The sequence below is a fragment of the Bos grunniens genome, chromosome 13, assembly GCF_055505025.1.
Source record: "Bos grunniens cultivar Pamir isolate PY7600 chromosome 13, Bosgru_T2T1.0, whole genome shotgun sequence".
Lineage (NCBI taxonomy): Eukaryota > Metazoa > Chordata > Mammalia > Artiodactyla > Bovidae > Bos > Bos grunniens.
In genome coordinates this window covers 27,576,014-27,589,452 of record NC_141177.1, presented here as the reverse complement: position 1 = coordinate 27,589,452, position 13,439 = coordinate 27,576,014, and the positions used below count along the sequence as shown (strand labels likewise).

Here is a 13,439-nt window from a genome sequence, read left to right as displayed (position 1 = left end):
CCTGGGTGGTTCTCATTTAGGAGGTCTTGAGGGTTATACTCTCAGCAACCCTGTTTCTCCTGTCCGTTCAGCTAGGGGATGGGGCTCTGGAACTCAGGTGATTAGAACCTAGGACATGTGCTGGAAGGAGTCTGAGTTTGCTGGGACTGCAATATCAAATGTCATAGTCTGGGCAGCGTCAACAGCAAAAATGTACTTTCTGGCACCTCTGGAGGCTTGGTGTCCGAGATCAAGGTATGGGCAGGCCTGGTTTCTGCTGGGATCTCTCTCCTCAGTTTACAGATGGCTGCCTTCTTGGTGTGTCCTCGCCTGGCCCTGCCCTTCCCTGGTGTCTGTGTGTCCCAACTGCCTCTTCTTATAAGGGTACCAGTCAGGTAGGATTGATGTGAAGTCTCTCAGTAGTATCCGACTGTTTGCGACCCCATGAACTATAGCCTACCATACTCCTCCGTCCATGGGATTTTCCAGGCAAGAGTACTGGAGTGGGTTGCCATATCCTTCTCCAGAGGATCTTCCCGACTCAGGGATCGAACCCAGGTCTCCCGCATTGTAGGCAGACGCTTTACCATCTGAGCCATCAGGGAAGTCTGGTAGGATTAGGGCCCACCAAATGGCCTCATTTTAACTTAATCACCTCTGTGAAGGTCCAATCTCCAAAGACAATCACAGTCTGAGGTCCTGGGGGCCAGAGTCTCAATGTGTGGATTTGGCGGGGGACACTGTCCCCCATGGAAAAGGATCAGACAGGGGCGGCAGATGGCAGGACAGTAACTTACTATTCAAAATCTCTTACTGCCCCCTAGGACCCACTTGGTGCTGTGATGATGAGAGCAAGGGGAACTCCGAGCCGACTGTGCAGCTGGAGGGCTGATTCAGATGGCCTGATGTAAATGTGATGCTCAGTGGTTCATGGGCAGTCCTTTAAATTTCAGCTCCAGTGGTGCTGCTTTAAGTGCTCTTCACTTAACTGAGTCACCTGGTGACCTGCACGCTCCTCTTCTCTATAAAAGTATGGAAGAGCTCCGCCTGCTCCGCCCAATGCCCACCGCCTGAAGCCCACCCCCCAGTCACTCAGGCCCTTCTGGATCTTCCAGCAGAAGCACCTGCTGAACAAGATTTGTTTGTGTTTGCTCCAACATTAATTTATGTGATTGTACATCTTATCGTAATTATGCAATTTGACTAAATACTGTGTGAGCCAATGAAATGAGAGCACAAAAAGGGGTTGTTTTTATGAGAATGAAGGGAAATGTTTTGGAGACTGAGTTGTCAAAGAGAAAGTGCTGTCAAGTCAGGCACAGAAGCAGAAGCTGTCAAAGACCGGGTTGGGTAGGAGTATGTATTAAAAAGAAGGATTGTGCACAAAAGTGATCTTCAGCCATCGAAAGAAACTGGGATTGGACAACATTAACCATGCATTAGCCTCCCAGGTGGAGTTAGTGGTAAAGAACCTGCCTGCCAATGCAGGAGACATAGAGATGTAGATTTGATCTCTGGGCCAGAAAGATCCCCTGGAAGAGGGCATGGCAATCCACTCCAGTATTCTTGCCTGGAGAATCCCATGGACAGGGGAGTATGGGGGGCTACAGTCCATAAAGTCACAAAGAGTTGGACATGACTAAAGTAACTTAGCACACACACATACAATCACGCATTATGATGGCAGTGACAGGTTTATGGAAGACAAACACTTAAGAAGTGCAATTCGTGGTACTGTACTTGAAGAAGAGACTTTGGTTTAAATTTCACAGTATTGGCTAGTTAGTGTGCTGCTGCTGCTAAGTCGCTTCAGTCGTGTCTGACTCTGTGCGACCCCATAGATGGCAGCCCCCCAGGCTTCCTGGTCCCTGGGATTCTCCAGGCAAGAACACTGGAGTGGGTTGCCATTTCCTTCTCCAACACATGAAAGTGAAAAGTGAAAGTGAAGTTGCTCAATCGTGTCTGACTCTTAGCAACCCCATGGACTGCAGCCTACCAGGTTCCTCTGTCCATGGGATTTTCCAGGCAAGAGTACTGGAGTGGGGTGCCATTGCCTTCTCCGAATAAGTGTGCATTTACAGTTAAATATTTTTAGATTGTGTAATTTTTAATGAGTATTAAAAATGACATTACAAATCAGAGAAATCGCTTTGCCCTCAAAAATCTGTCTAGTCAAAGCTATGGCTTTTCCAGTTGTTATGTTCAGATGTGAGAGTTGGACTATAAAGACGACAGAGCACCGAAGAACTGATGCTTTTGAACTGTGGGGAAGATTCTTGAGAGTCCCTTGGACTGCCAGGAGATCAACCCAGTCAATCCTAAAAGAAATCAACACTGAATACTCATTGAAAGGGCTGATGTTGAAGCTGAAGTGCCAATACTTTGGCCACCTGATATGAAGAGCCTACTCATTGGAAAAAAAACAAAAACAAAATAAAACTCTGATGCTGGGAAAGACTGAAAGCAGGAGGAGAAGGGGGCAACAGAGGATGAGATGGTTGGATGGCATCACTGACTCAATGGACATGAGTTTGAGCAAACCCTGGGTGATGGTGAAGGACAGAGAGCCCAGCATGCTATACAGTCCATGGAGTCTCAAAGAGTTGGTCTCAAAGACTTAGCAACCAAACAACAGTTTTTAATAAGTTCTTGCTTTAACTGACTTTTCCAATGAACCTACTTGCAACAGCGCCTTGTAGAGTTGGTGAAGAAAGCAAGTTCTTAGCTGACCTTTTGGGAAAATTAAGTCAGATAATGTTCCAGGGGCACTGAGCTGAGCGCCTGGCAGTGAGAAGCACTTGGGAATCAGTGGTGGTGACCAGTGGCCATTCTCTGTAGATGCCTGTGCTTCTGGTCAGTTCCTTTGGCATCTTTCTGAATGGGATGAGGTTTCCCTGGAGCAGAGCTTCCAGTGTAGGGTTCCTGCCTCCCTGGTAAATAGGAGCATCACCCAGGGGTTGATTTTCTTCCTAATAGAGGGTGCAGTTGGGTTTCCTGCACACTACTCACAAGAAAAAGCACCTGCATAATAAAGACAAAAGCCTGACACCAAATAAACCTTAAACCCAAGTAGGAAGAGAGAGAAATGGGCCGATGACTGAAGAGAATGAAATGATGAATGGTGTGGCACACACTGTGAGTTTTCCTAGAGGAGGTTGGATCTTTTCCCCATGAATTTTGTTTTGTGTACTTTCCTAGAAGCAAAGAAGCAGGGGCCACATTTCTCCATGGGGACAGACCTGTCCTAAGCACTCTGAGTCTCCTGTAGGAGACATGTTGTCATCCCCACAGTGTCTCGCACAGACAAACACCCTCATGCGGGGGTACCCAGCCCTGGAAGTTGGTCTTGATCTCGGTTGGCTGGATGCTGGAATTCACTGTTTGAGAGGAGGGCGGGTCAATCTTTCTTCTCCTCATTTCCATGGAACCGAGCTGAGATCTCAGGGCTCTTGGCTTCATGGGAGAATGAAGAAAGCATCACTCTTCAGACCTGGATGTGTCACCTGAAGACAGCTGTGATGTCCCCTGCCTGGAAAGGCATCCTGTCAGTGTCCGGCCAGCCTCTTCAGAGCGACCACCCTGCTCGCAGCCTTGACTTTGGAAATGAAAGCAGGCGTCTCTGAACAGCACTGATGTGTGCTGATAGATTTAAAAAATAATCACAATGCTCCTTGCAATATTTCACTTTCAAGCTTTCCCAGAATTAATTTGAAAAAACAACAACAACCCACCCGATCTCTCATAACAATATTGCAGAAAACCCAAAGTGTTTCATTTCATGGTTAATTTATTTTGTAATTATAGATCTGTTGGTAAACAGTACAATAATATTTTTTTCATTTTGCTTATTTATGCTGTTTATGCTCTGAATGTTTTCACTATGGTGTGATAACTGTTTGTGAAAGAAGCTTCCTAACTACATTAATTCAAATAAAATTATCTGTACTTGACATGTATGCACATACACTGCTTATGCATAATCTGAGCTCCTAGGAAGGCTTTTTTTTTTTTTTTCCAAGAGAGGGGAAAATGCCTATTCTCCATTTTTAATTAAAAATTCACATTAAAAAGTAATATTAAATCTCATATTCCCAATGTAAAAAAATTACAGGAGCACAAATACTTTCATTTAAAACTTGAGATCTCTGTGTCTGCTTATTTTAAAAGATAAATAGCTATCCAAAATTTTCTTGTGGCAGTTGATTATTTTACAATACTTTTATCATCATGGGCTTGATTCAAGGATAATCGAATGCAGGAAAGGACACACACACGCAAGAAAAACATAAAAGTGCCCAAGTCAACAGCTCTTGTCTCTGGGAATTGAGTACAGCTGTGTGTGTGTGTGTGTGTGTGCATGTGTATGTGTGCATTTTCCTATAGATGTGTGTAACACTGCTTTGCACCCTCTTTTTATCTCACCAGTGATCTGCGGTGAAACTATTCCCACATCAATACTATTCTCCCATTCTTTCAGGCAGCCTACTTGCCTCATCCAGGTGGTGGAGCAGAGCTCACAGAGCCCAGTGTCTGCTCTCAGACGCTCTGTTTCCAATTCTGATCCTGTTACGAACCACAAGTTGGGGTTTTCAGAGCTGCAGTCCACACAGACTGGTCATTTTGTAATTTTGCTTTTTCATAGTTTGTATAATCATCATGGTAATGGATAGATAATATTCTTTCATATTGATGGATGTAATTTCTGAAGGTATACCCCTAACCATATCCAGCAGTTACAATTTTTACTTTTCAAGACAATGCTGCAGTTCATACTTTTGTGTACATATCTTTGTTGTGCTGTTGAATTATGCATGCAGCATAATTGGTGAGGGCTGGGATTTCTGGGTCAAGGTCTTGATAATCTTGAGAGTCCTTGGGTTGAGCATCCATTTCTTTCCAAAGGGCTTATTCTCTGTTTGCCTTGAAGGGGTAAAATCATTTCATTTCAGCCTTAATAGCATCGGGGACTTAGTGCTTTATTTTTTTTTTAATGTAAACTATTTTTAAATGATTGCACATTTAAATTTGGTTGTGCAGAATTACAATTACTTCAGTGCTGAGGCATGGACCAAACGCTTTCACTGTGTAGCCATCCTGGGCTCAGCTCTCTCAGATATGAAAGGAAGGCTTGTTGGATATGATCTATTTTATCTCCTGGAGATTCTCCCTGAGAGTATTATTTTAAAGCAGTTTCTAGTTGGAGGGGAGGCACTTCCTCAGAGGTTAATGGGCAAGAGTGGGTGTTGGCTGCGCCAGGGCTGGTACCCCAGCATGGACTCATGGATGCTTTTCCTCCCCACCGATGATGCCTTGTGTGTGCTTGGACCACCCTCCAGAGCTCCAGACAAATCAAATCACTTGATGCCTGGATTCCGCACCTGTGGTGTCTGATGAGGTTGACGAGAAAAACAAAGCTGCAGTGGGCCAGGGTGTCCTAGCCTCTGAAACGTGAGAGCATACCACCGTCGCAAGAAGTGCTGAAACCACAGGTGAGGCCTCTCATCCTCCTCTGTAGCATAAACTCCTGAGCTTCCATCCTGATGGAGGCTGAAGGCAGAGATGGACCCCAGCTCCTGGCTGCATCTTGTGGATTCCCTGGGTCTGGGATAGGCACCCCTCGTGGTCCTTCTCCCTTTTTAAAAGTTATTGCTGAGGGGAGAGGTGGCATGTGAGAAAACAGCTTTAAGTGAAGAGTTAGGTGGCGGTTGTATATGAGAAAAGAAGTTTTACATGTTATTTTTAGCTGAGTCGGTAAAGAATCTGCCTGCAGTGCAGGAGATCAGGGTTTAATCCCTGAGTTGGGACGATCTCCTGGAAAAGGAAATGGCAACCCACTCCAGTATTAATGCCTGGGAAATCCCATGGACAGAGGAGCCTGGCGGGCTGCAGTCCCTAGGGTTGCAAGAGTTGGACATGACTTAGCGACTAAACAACCAAATCCACTATTTTATGTATATTGTTTATCGAGTTAAGGCTATTTTTGAAAATATCTTTAGATAGTAAATATCTTTAAAAAGCAGTCAATGTAAGGTTGATTTGAAAAAAAAAAATGTTCAGTCAATAAGACCACACAGGCTTCCCTGGAGGTCTAGTGGTTAAGAATCCACCTGCCAATGCAGGGGACACGGGTTCGATACCTGATCCAGGAAGATCCCACATGCCACAGAGCAACTAAGTCCATGCGCCAAACTACTGAGCCCATTTTCTGCAACTACGGAAGCCCAGGTGCCCTAGAGCCCATGCTCCACAACAAGAGAAGCCGCTGCAGTGAGAAGCCCGTATACCACAACCAGAGAGCAGCCCCCACTCACCATAACTAAAGAACAGCCGTGGTCAGTCCTGGGTGTTCACTGGTAGGACTGATTTTGAAGCTGAAACTCCAGTACTTTGGTCACCTGATGCGAAGAGCTGACTCATTTGAAAAGACCCTGATGCTGGGAAAGATTGAGGGCAGGAGGAGAAGGGGACGACAGAGGGTGAGATGGTTAGATGGCATCACCGACTCAATGGACGTGGGTTTGGGTAGACTCCGGGAGTTGGTGATGGACAGGGAGGCCTGGTGTGCTGCGGTTCATGGGGTCGCAAAGAGTTGGACACGACTGAGCGACTGAACTGAACTGAACTGTGGACAGCAATGAAGACCCAGCACAGGCAAAAAAAATAAATAAATACATTAAAAAAAAAAAAAAAGACTTCACCTGTCATGGCAGCTGGAGGAAGATGTGGGGAGCGCTCACTTGGAGGAATGGTCTTATGGAGCCCTGGTGTCACAAGGCAGGCACTGTTGCCTTCTGCTGTCAGAGGCAGAGAATCCTGAACCCTGAGAAGTAAGTCAACACTGATTCACCAGGAGAGAGTGGGGAAGCAGAAGAAAGGCTCCTGGTGTACAGGATCCGCTCTGCCCCTCGCTGGGGTTGTCCCACACTGGTGAAACCGCACCTTCCATCCCTGTTCCTGCCAACAGGACACTGTGGCCCTGCGGACCTTGGCGGTCACCGGTGAACATCTGGAAGGGAGGAGGCACCCGGGAGAAGGAGGCACCCGGGAGAAGGTGGCTATATTTCCCTCAAGCCCATGTGGATGACCGCTGGGATGCCAGAGTCCCTGGGTATGTCCTGTCCCCCAACCCACAGCCTGGGGCTGGCTCAGCACCGCCTTGGCTGGATCTGGGGGCTGCTTTGGCCGCCCTCCCCTTGGGTTTCCCCCCTTTGTCACTGTCCACCCATTACTTCTCTGCACAAGCCTTAGGTCGATTCTCCGGCTTGTTTGTCTCATGGCCCTCACCCCCACCCCTCCCCACACCTCTCTAGGAATCTGGCCTGCATCCTTTCCTGTTTCATTCATACTCTGTGCCTCTTTCATGCTTTTTGTTGTGTTGACTTGCCTTTCCCCAAAAAGCCCTTTGTGTATTTTCTGAAGTTAGAGGCTGAGTCATAAGTGCCTGGGATTCCCTGTGCCCACAGATCTACGGGTATTTGCATGAAGGGTGTGATAATCAACCATAACAATGACGAGAACAACGCCAAGTGCTGTCTAAGTGGTTCCCGCGTGCGTTTACTGGGATGCTGTCTCATCTAACCTTCACAGTAACTGTAAATAGGGGCCCCAGTCCTAATTTGTAATGTGGATACTCTAGAAAATCACAGATGTAGATAAAGAATTTGGTGGAACTTCCCTTTTTGCCCTGGAGCAAAATCTCCCATCTTAGTTGTTGGCAATACAAGCGAGACGCTGTGAAGGTGTTCAATTGGTAAGAATCATCTCTGTGAGCTCAGTGTGTGCTCAGCTCTCTGCACTGCTGTAGCCTGCACATCTTTTCCCTGTGCTGCTGGAGGCCAGGGCCACAGCACCCTTGAGGGCCCCAGCACCCCCCGCGCACCCCAGCACTGAGCTGCCCTGCCACCCGCCTACCCCTCTTCTGGGCCGGTACTAAGTCAGAGGGAACAGCACCATCTGCTGGGACTCTGGCTGAATACCAGGCCAACCTTACCCCCTCCAGAGCACCCTGGAAAGGTCATTTAGGGGGCAGGTGACACCCCCAGGTAGCAGGAAGGTTGTGTTAGAGGGCGGTGTGCAAGGGCAGAGCTGTCCCAAAGCTCCCCACCTCAGAGACCTCGGTCACAATTGCAAGTCAAAGACTTGGGTGGTGCACATGGTCTTTTAAGAAACACACTTCCCCTTTCTTTCCGTGAACTTTTAACACACTTCCTCAACCTGATGAAAACCTCTTTATAAAGAAAGAGTAAGAGGTGTGAGATTCTTCCAGAGCCTTAGCTTCAGTGAACGCAGAGCTCACCTTTTGCCTTGCAACAACAAAACTATCATCTTTCTGAGCCACTCGTTTGCTAAGGGTTTTATTAATGGTTGCACTCTTAGTTTACATGATAAGTTGTGTACATGATACATGTACATGTGTACATGTGTGCATGATAAGTTGCTTCAGTAGTGTCTGATTCCATGTGACCCCATGGAGTGTAGCCCTCTAGGCTCCTCTGTCCATGGGATTTCCCAGGCAAGAATACTGGAGTGGGTTGCCGTGCCCTCCTCCAGGGGATCTTCCTGATGCAGGATTGGAACCTCTCTTACCTCTCCTGCATTGGCAGGCGGGTTCTTTACCATTAGTGCCACCTGGGAAGCTCTCCTTTTTTCATATTTCAACCCAAGTCATCTTTTTTTGAGATAAATCTAAGACCACGTTACTCTCTCTGATCACGAAGAGCCCCATCAACATCAGGATTAAATCCCGATTTCTTTCTGTGGCCTCGGGTCCTGTCTGTACCTCCAAGGAAGGGCCTCTCCCTGTGGAATCTCCCTGACCTGACCTCTCCTTTCCTGTCCCTCCAAAGGGCTTCACTTCCTTACATGTCAGTCCATTGACTGAGAGTTCCTTTTGCTGTGAGTTGTCCCCACCCCCGACATATGTTCCTTCTGGAATCTGTCGTCTTGGGGTCCCTGGCAGACTACCCCACCCTGAGCATCAGACGTCAGTATCGAGTACAGACCAGGAGCAAAGAGATGATGCAGTCACCTGGCACCTTCTACCTAAGGAGAAAGCATCCAGGTAAGCATGAGCTGCAAATTCACCAGCCAGGCTCCACACTGCTATGCAAAACAGGGTTGGGAGCACGTTCTGACTGAAGACATAGGTTTCAGTGAGTTGAATGAAAAGTGTTCAAATGGTTTCATGAGGACTTTGATGGCGGAAGGCCGACATCTGGGCCTTCGCTGTCATTTCAAACCACCCTTCCTTGTGTCTGGTTCTCGAATCAGTCTATTTCTTTAAATATCTGTAGGTTATCGTTGAGTGAGAAAACAACTTCTATTCTCTTTTCTATGCAGCCACTCTCTTTTCAGCTGATGATCTATTGTTTATATAACTCTTTGGAGAAAATAACTTTTGGTGGATTCTAAGTTGTTTTGACCATGTATTTGGGCCAACAACAGAACTTTAGCAGAAGTCTAAGAAAGTGTTTCCGTTCCTTTAGATACTTTCAAGAGTGTTTCTCTAGAGCTGGGATAGGCAGGGTTCAGTGTAAAGTGAGTGTATTTGTTACCTTTGGCACAAGTGCCCTGAACACACATCTGACATTGCTGTGGGCAGAAAACCTGGCATTGCTGTGGGCGAACAACCAGGTGGGGTCAAAGTCCACCTGCTGTGGGCTTTGAACAGGACACACAGGGCATCTCACCTCACATGGAATTGCCAATGCTCAGGGGAGAACCAGGATTGACCAGGTGTGTAAATATGTCCTGAGAAGTGTTCCAGGACCTATAGGAGCTTAGGACAGAGAATGCTAAGAGCTTTGGAGAAGGCTGCATCCTTGAGGAGGTGAAGGTGATGCAGGAATGATGGCAGGTGCAGGGAACAGGGTGCCAGGCAGAAGGGACCACACTGACAGCGCATAGGAGGAACTGGAAGAGGAGGGAGCTATTCCCGAAGGAGGGTGGACAAGCCTGGACAGAGAGGTGGGCAGCAGCCTGTGTGCCATAGTAAGAGTTTTAAACTTTGGGGAATCATTAAAAGGGTTTATAGACCAATGTCTTTATCAGGTTGAAGCTTCTAAAAGATGATACTGGTTAGATTGAGGAATGGGTGGAGGAGCCAAGAATGGGGTAGGGTTTCAGGCTCTGTGCAGGGGTGGAAGGTGGGGCTGAGGGAGGCTGGTGGCTACAGTGAGATGTAGAGAACAAGGTTCAAAAGTTCTTGAGAGAACAGTCTGAGGTTCTCAGTTACCAGTAGGTCCTGGGTGGGGACTGTTAATGATTGCAGGGAAATCCTAACCACAGGGAATGATGCCTTTCTTCTTGGATTATCACCAGGTGGGCTGACCAAGAGGTTGGCATGATCCTATTTGCAGTATTGACCCAGGGGTTCTGAACGACACCTGTGTGCTCTTAAAGGTTCAGAGCATTGAGATCAAAATCTTCTCCCCATTGGTGCAGAAGGCAAGTCCCAGAACTGGACCTACAGAGTATCTAGGACCTGCTGTCCATCAGGACCACAGCGTGACTTGTGTGTGGGCCCTGGAGAGACCCTCTAGAGGCACTGGAAGAATCAGGGGGTGGGGGGGCATCTGAGGAGAGGAGCCCACAGAAGAGAGGAGATTATGGTGTGTTGGGTGAGATTTCAGCCCTTTTATTTGAGAATCCCCTCTGACATGAACAGGAAGTTCAAGGTGCCAGAGACAGCTTCAGAGTTCTCTGGAGAAAAAAATAACAAAACCCAAGCACATCCACATATTCTATCTTAGAGATGTGGAGGATTTATCATCCAGCGATGCGTTTTCTTTGGTTCTGAAGTAAAAGAACAACCCGTCAAATTGGGGTTTCTGAAGGAACTTCATGAGATACAATCCACACCAAGCATGTCTTCTCCGTAGAGAGAGCTGCTGAATTTTGGTCCAGTCAGAATTCCCAGCAATGTCACTGCAGCAGAGGATGGGCTAAGTTCTCCACACGATATTTCAAAGGCAAATGATAGAGAAGCTAGTTTCCACATATCCCTGATCTCATAAAACAAAAAGCACAATTTATAAACATTTTTAACAATCGGTAATCCTGGAAGACTTAAAAAAAAAAGAGTTCTTAATCACTGATACCCAAAGAATGAACACAGTATCGATTCAGGGTTCATTAAAGCTTATGCATTTAATGCTGTATCTTTTCTCCCTTTGAACTTTGATGCATGAGACTTTGGACGGTATCGGTAAATAAAAATGGGCACAGGATGCGAGCTCGCAAGGTGGAATTCATTGTGGGCGCCACCAAATACGAATGCCAAGAGAAAACAAATGAGTCTGCCCTCCTGGTGGAGCCATGAGAAATGATCAATATTTCATTATATGGTGCTCTGAAGACATTTGAATAGCTCATCTGTCCTATTTATGCCAGTTAAAATGAATTCATCCTATCAGGGCCAAATGCATTTTTAATGTTTCTCGTTACCTTGCAGGGAAGCGGCGGCAGAAAGTCCATCTTGCTCCGGGCCGGATCCTTCATTTCATTACGGACTGTACATAAACTGTTTATGTGCAGGTGGCCTTTCCCTACTGGAAGCAGCATCTGTGTATGTCAACAGAATAAGTGCAAGGAAGGGCCTCTGCTGGTCACTTTGGCCGGTGTGGGCGCTGTGTGTCTTGCTTGGAAGAACTGCTTGGAAATAGAAGGCACTGTTTACATGAGAGATAAATCCTCCCGAATCTTGATGGGTTCTTGTCCATGCCAAAGAGGCAAAAGGCACTGAGCGTAGCAGAAGACACCCACTGTGTGCTGAGAGCAGGGCTAAGGGACTTTTGGGCGCTTGTTCTTACAACCCAGCAGCACCACCACCACCAAGATGGAGTATGTTCGCGACTTTTCCGAGCATGTTACATCATCCCCTCCCACTTCGCCTGCCAGGCCTCACAGAGGAGGAGAGGGGTGTGTATCCCCTGTCTCTGACTGCAGGGCCCTCTGACTGGCCATTAGTTTCTTTGAATGATGCTTACTTGCAGAGCAATCATATTCTCTGAGTAATTCCTAAGGGCATGGCAGGTTCTGGAGGACATGCTTCTTCAAAGGGAATTTTGACTTAATGGGAATGATCCAAAGGACTGGCGGTATGGAGATTAGACCCTGCCTGCTTTTAGCTCTGAGATGGATGGCCAGGGCAGTGTTATCCTCTCATCTCCTCCTCTCCTCGGACAATGCCTGCATCCCTGCCGGCTCCCACTGCAGAAATCAGCATCCTCTCACGTCTCCATCCAACAGCACGAATGTCGTCCAGTTACTGTTCATGCTCACATTTCTCTGAGAGAGGGCCCTGTGGGTGAATTTGGAGGACTATAGAACTTGGTGCACAGATTGCAGAAACAGTTATTAACGTTTTTTTCTACCATGAATGGAAAAGGGATCTGCAAACACAGGTGGGATACGGAGCAGAAGGGTGACTGTCCTGCTCCCAGGAAATTTGTCTGCATTCCTCGAGTTAAAATGATAGATTCTAATGGCTCTGCTGTTTTACTGACATACCTGGGGATGGTTGTATTCACCACGAACGGTGGGAAATGAAGGCTGTGCATCTCATGCCATTGTTCCAGGTGGGCCCTTATTTATTTTGGTGGCTGATTATAGTTTGTCAACAGAATGAGGCAATTTGGTAGATCAGACTTAAAATTGTAGCATATCATGCTCGAAATAAATCTCAGACTATTCACCTTTTCAGCAAACATTTGAAAGGCAGTTATTTTAAAGACTAAGGAGCAGCAAAATATTTCTTTAGCATGCAAATAAAGGTGCGATAGCACAGGTGTCACCTTCCATAGAGCGTTCGCTGGAACCTTGAAACGTGTTTCATGTGACCCCAGATGCTGGCTAGCAAGCAGCACTGCTTCTGGGTATCATTAGAGGAAATCATCGTTCACCAAGGGAGTGGTGAGTGACTCTCTCCATTAAACACAAATCCCGCATCCCCTTTATCTCATTTCTGGGCAACCACTACTCCACTTTCAGTTTCTATGATTTAAAAAAAAAAAAATGTTGGCCATACCCCAAAGCATGTGGGATCTTAATTCCTGGACCAGGGATCAAACCAGCACCCCCTGCCTTGCAAGCACAGGGTCTTGACCCCTGGACCTCCAGTAAAGTCCCTCGGCTTCTGTGCTGTTGATGACCATGGATCCTTCCTAGAAGAGGAATCATATCATATAATGTTTGACTCTCTGTGTCTGTTTTATTTTGCTGAGCATAATGTCCTCAGGGTTCATCCATGTAGCAGCAAGTAACAGGCTTTCCCGTTTCCTAAAATGCATTACACAATTTCTTGATTGGTTCATCTGTCGATGGACATTTGGGTTGTTTTGACCTCTGGCTGCTGTGAATAACACTTCTGTGAACAGGAGAGTGTTTGTATCTGTTTGATTCCCAGCTGTCATTTTCTTTGGATGTAGACCCTGAAGCACAATTGCTGGATTGCATGGTAA

The 13,439-nt window shown here is 46.7% G+C and overlaps 1 long non-coding RNA gene across 1 annotated transcript; it reads right to left on the bottom strand.

Moving 5' to 3' along the window:
• Positions 1 to 834: 834 nt before the first annotated feature.
• Positions 835 to 13,138, bottom strand: LOC147360556 (uncharacterized). The gene is made up of 2 exons (XR_015138679.1): positions 11,425 to 13,138; positions 835 to 10,987 (listed from the first exon to the last, which is right to left on the bottom strand). It is a non-coding gene; the product is annotated as an uncharacterized LOC147360556 (long non-coding RNA).
• Positions 13,139 to 13,439: the final 301 nt, after the last annotated feature.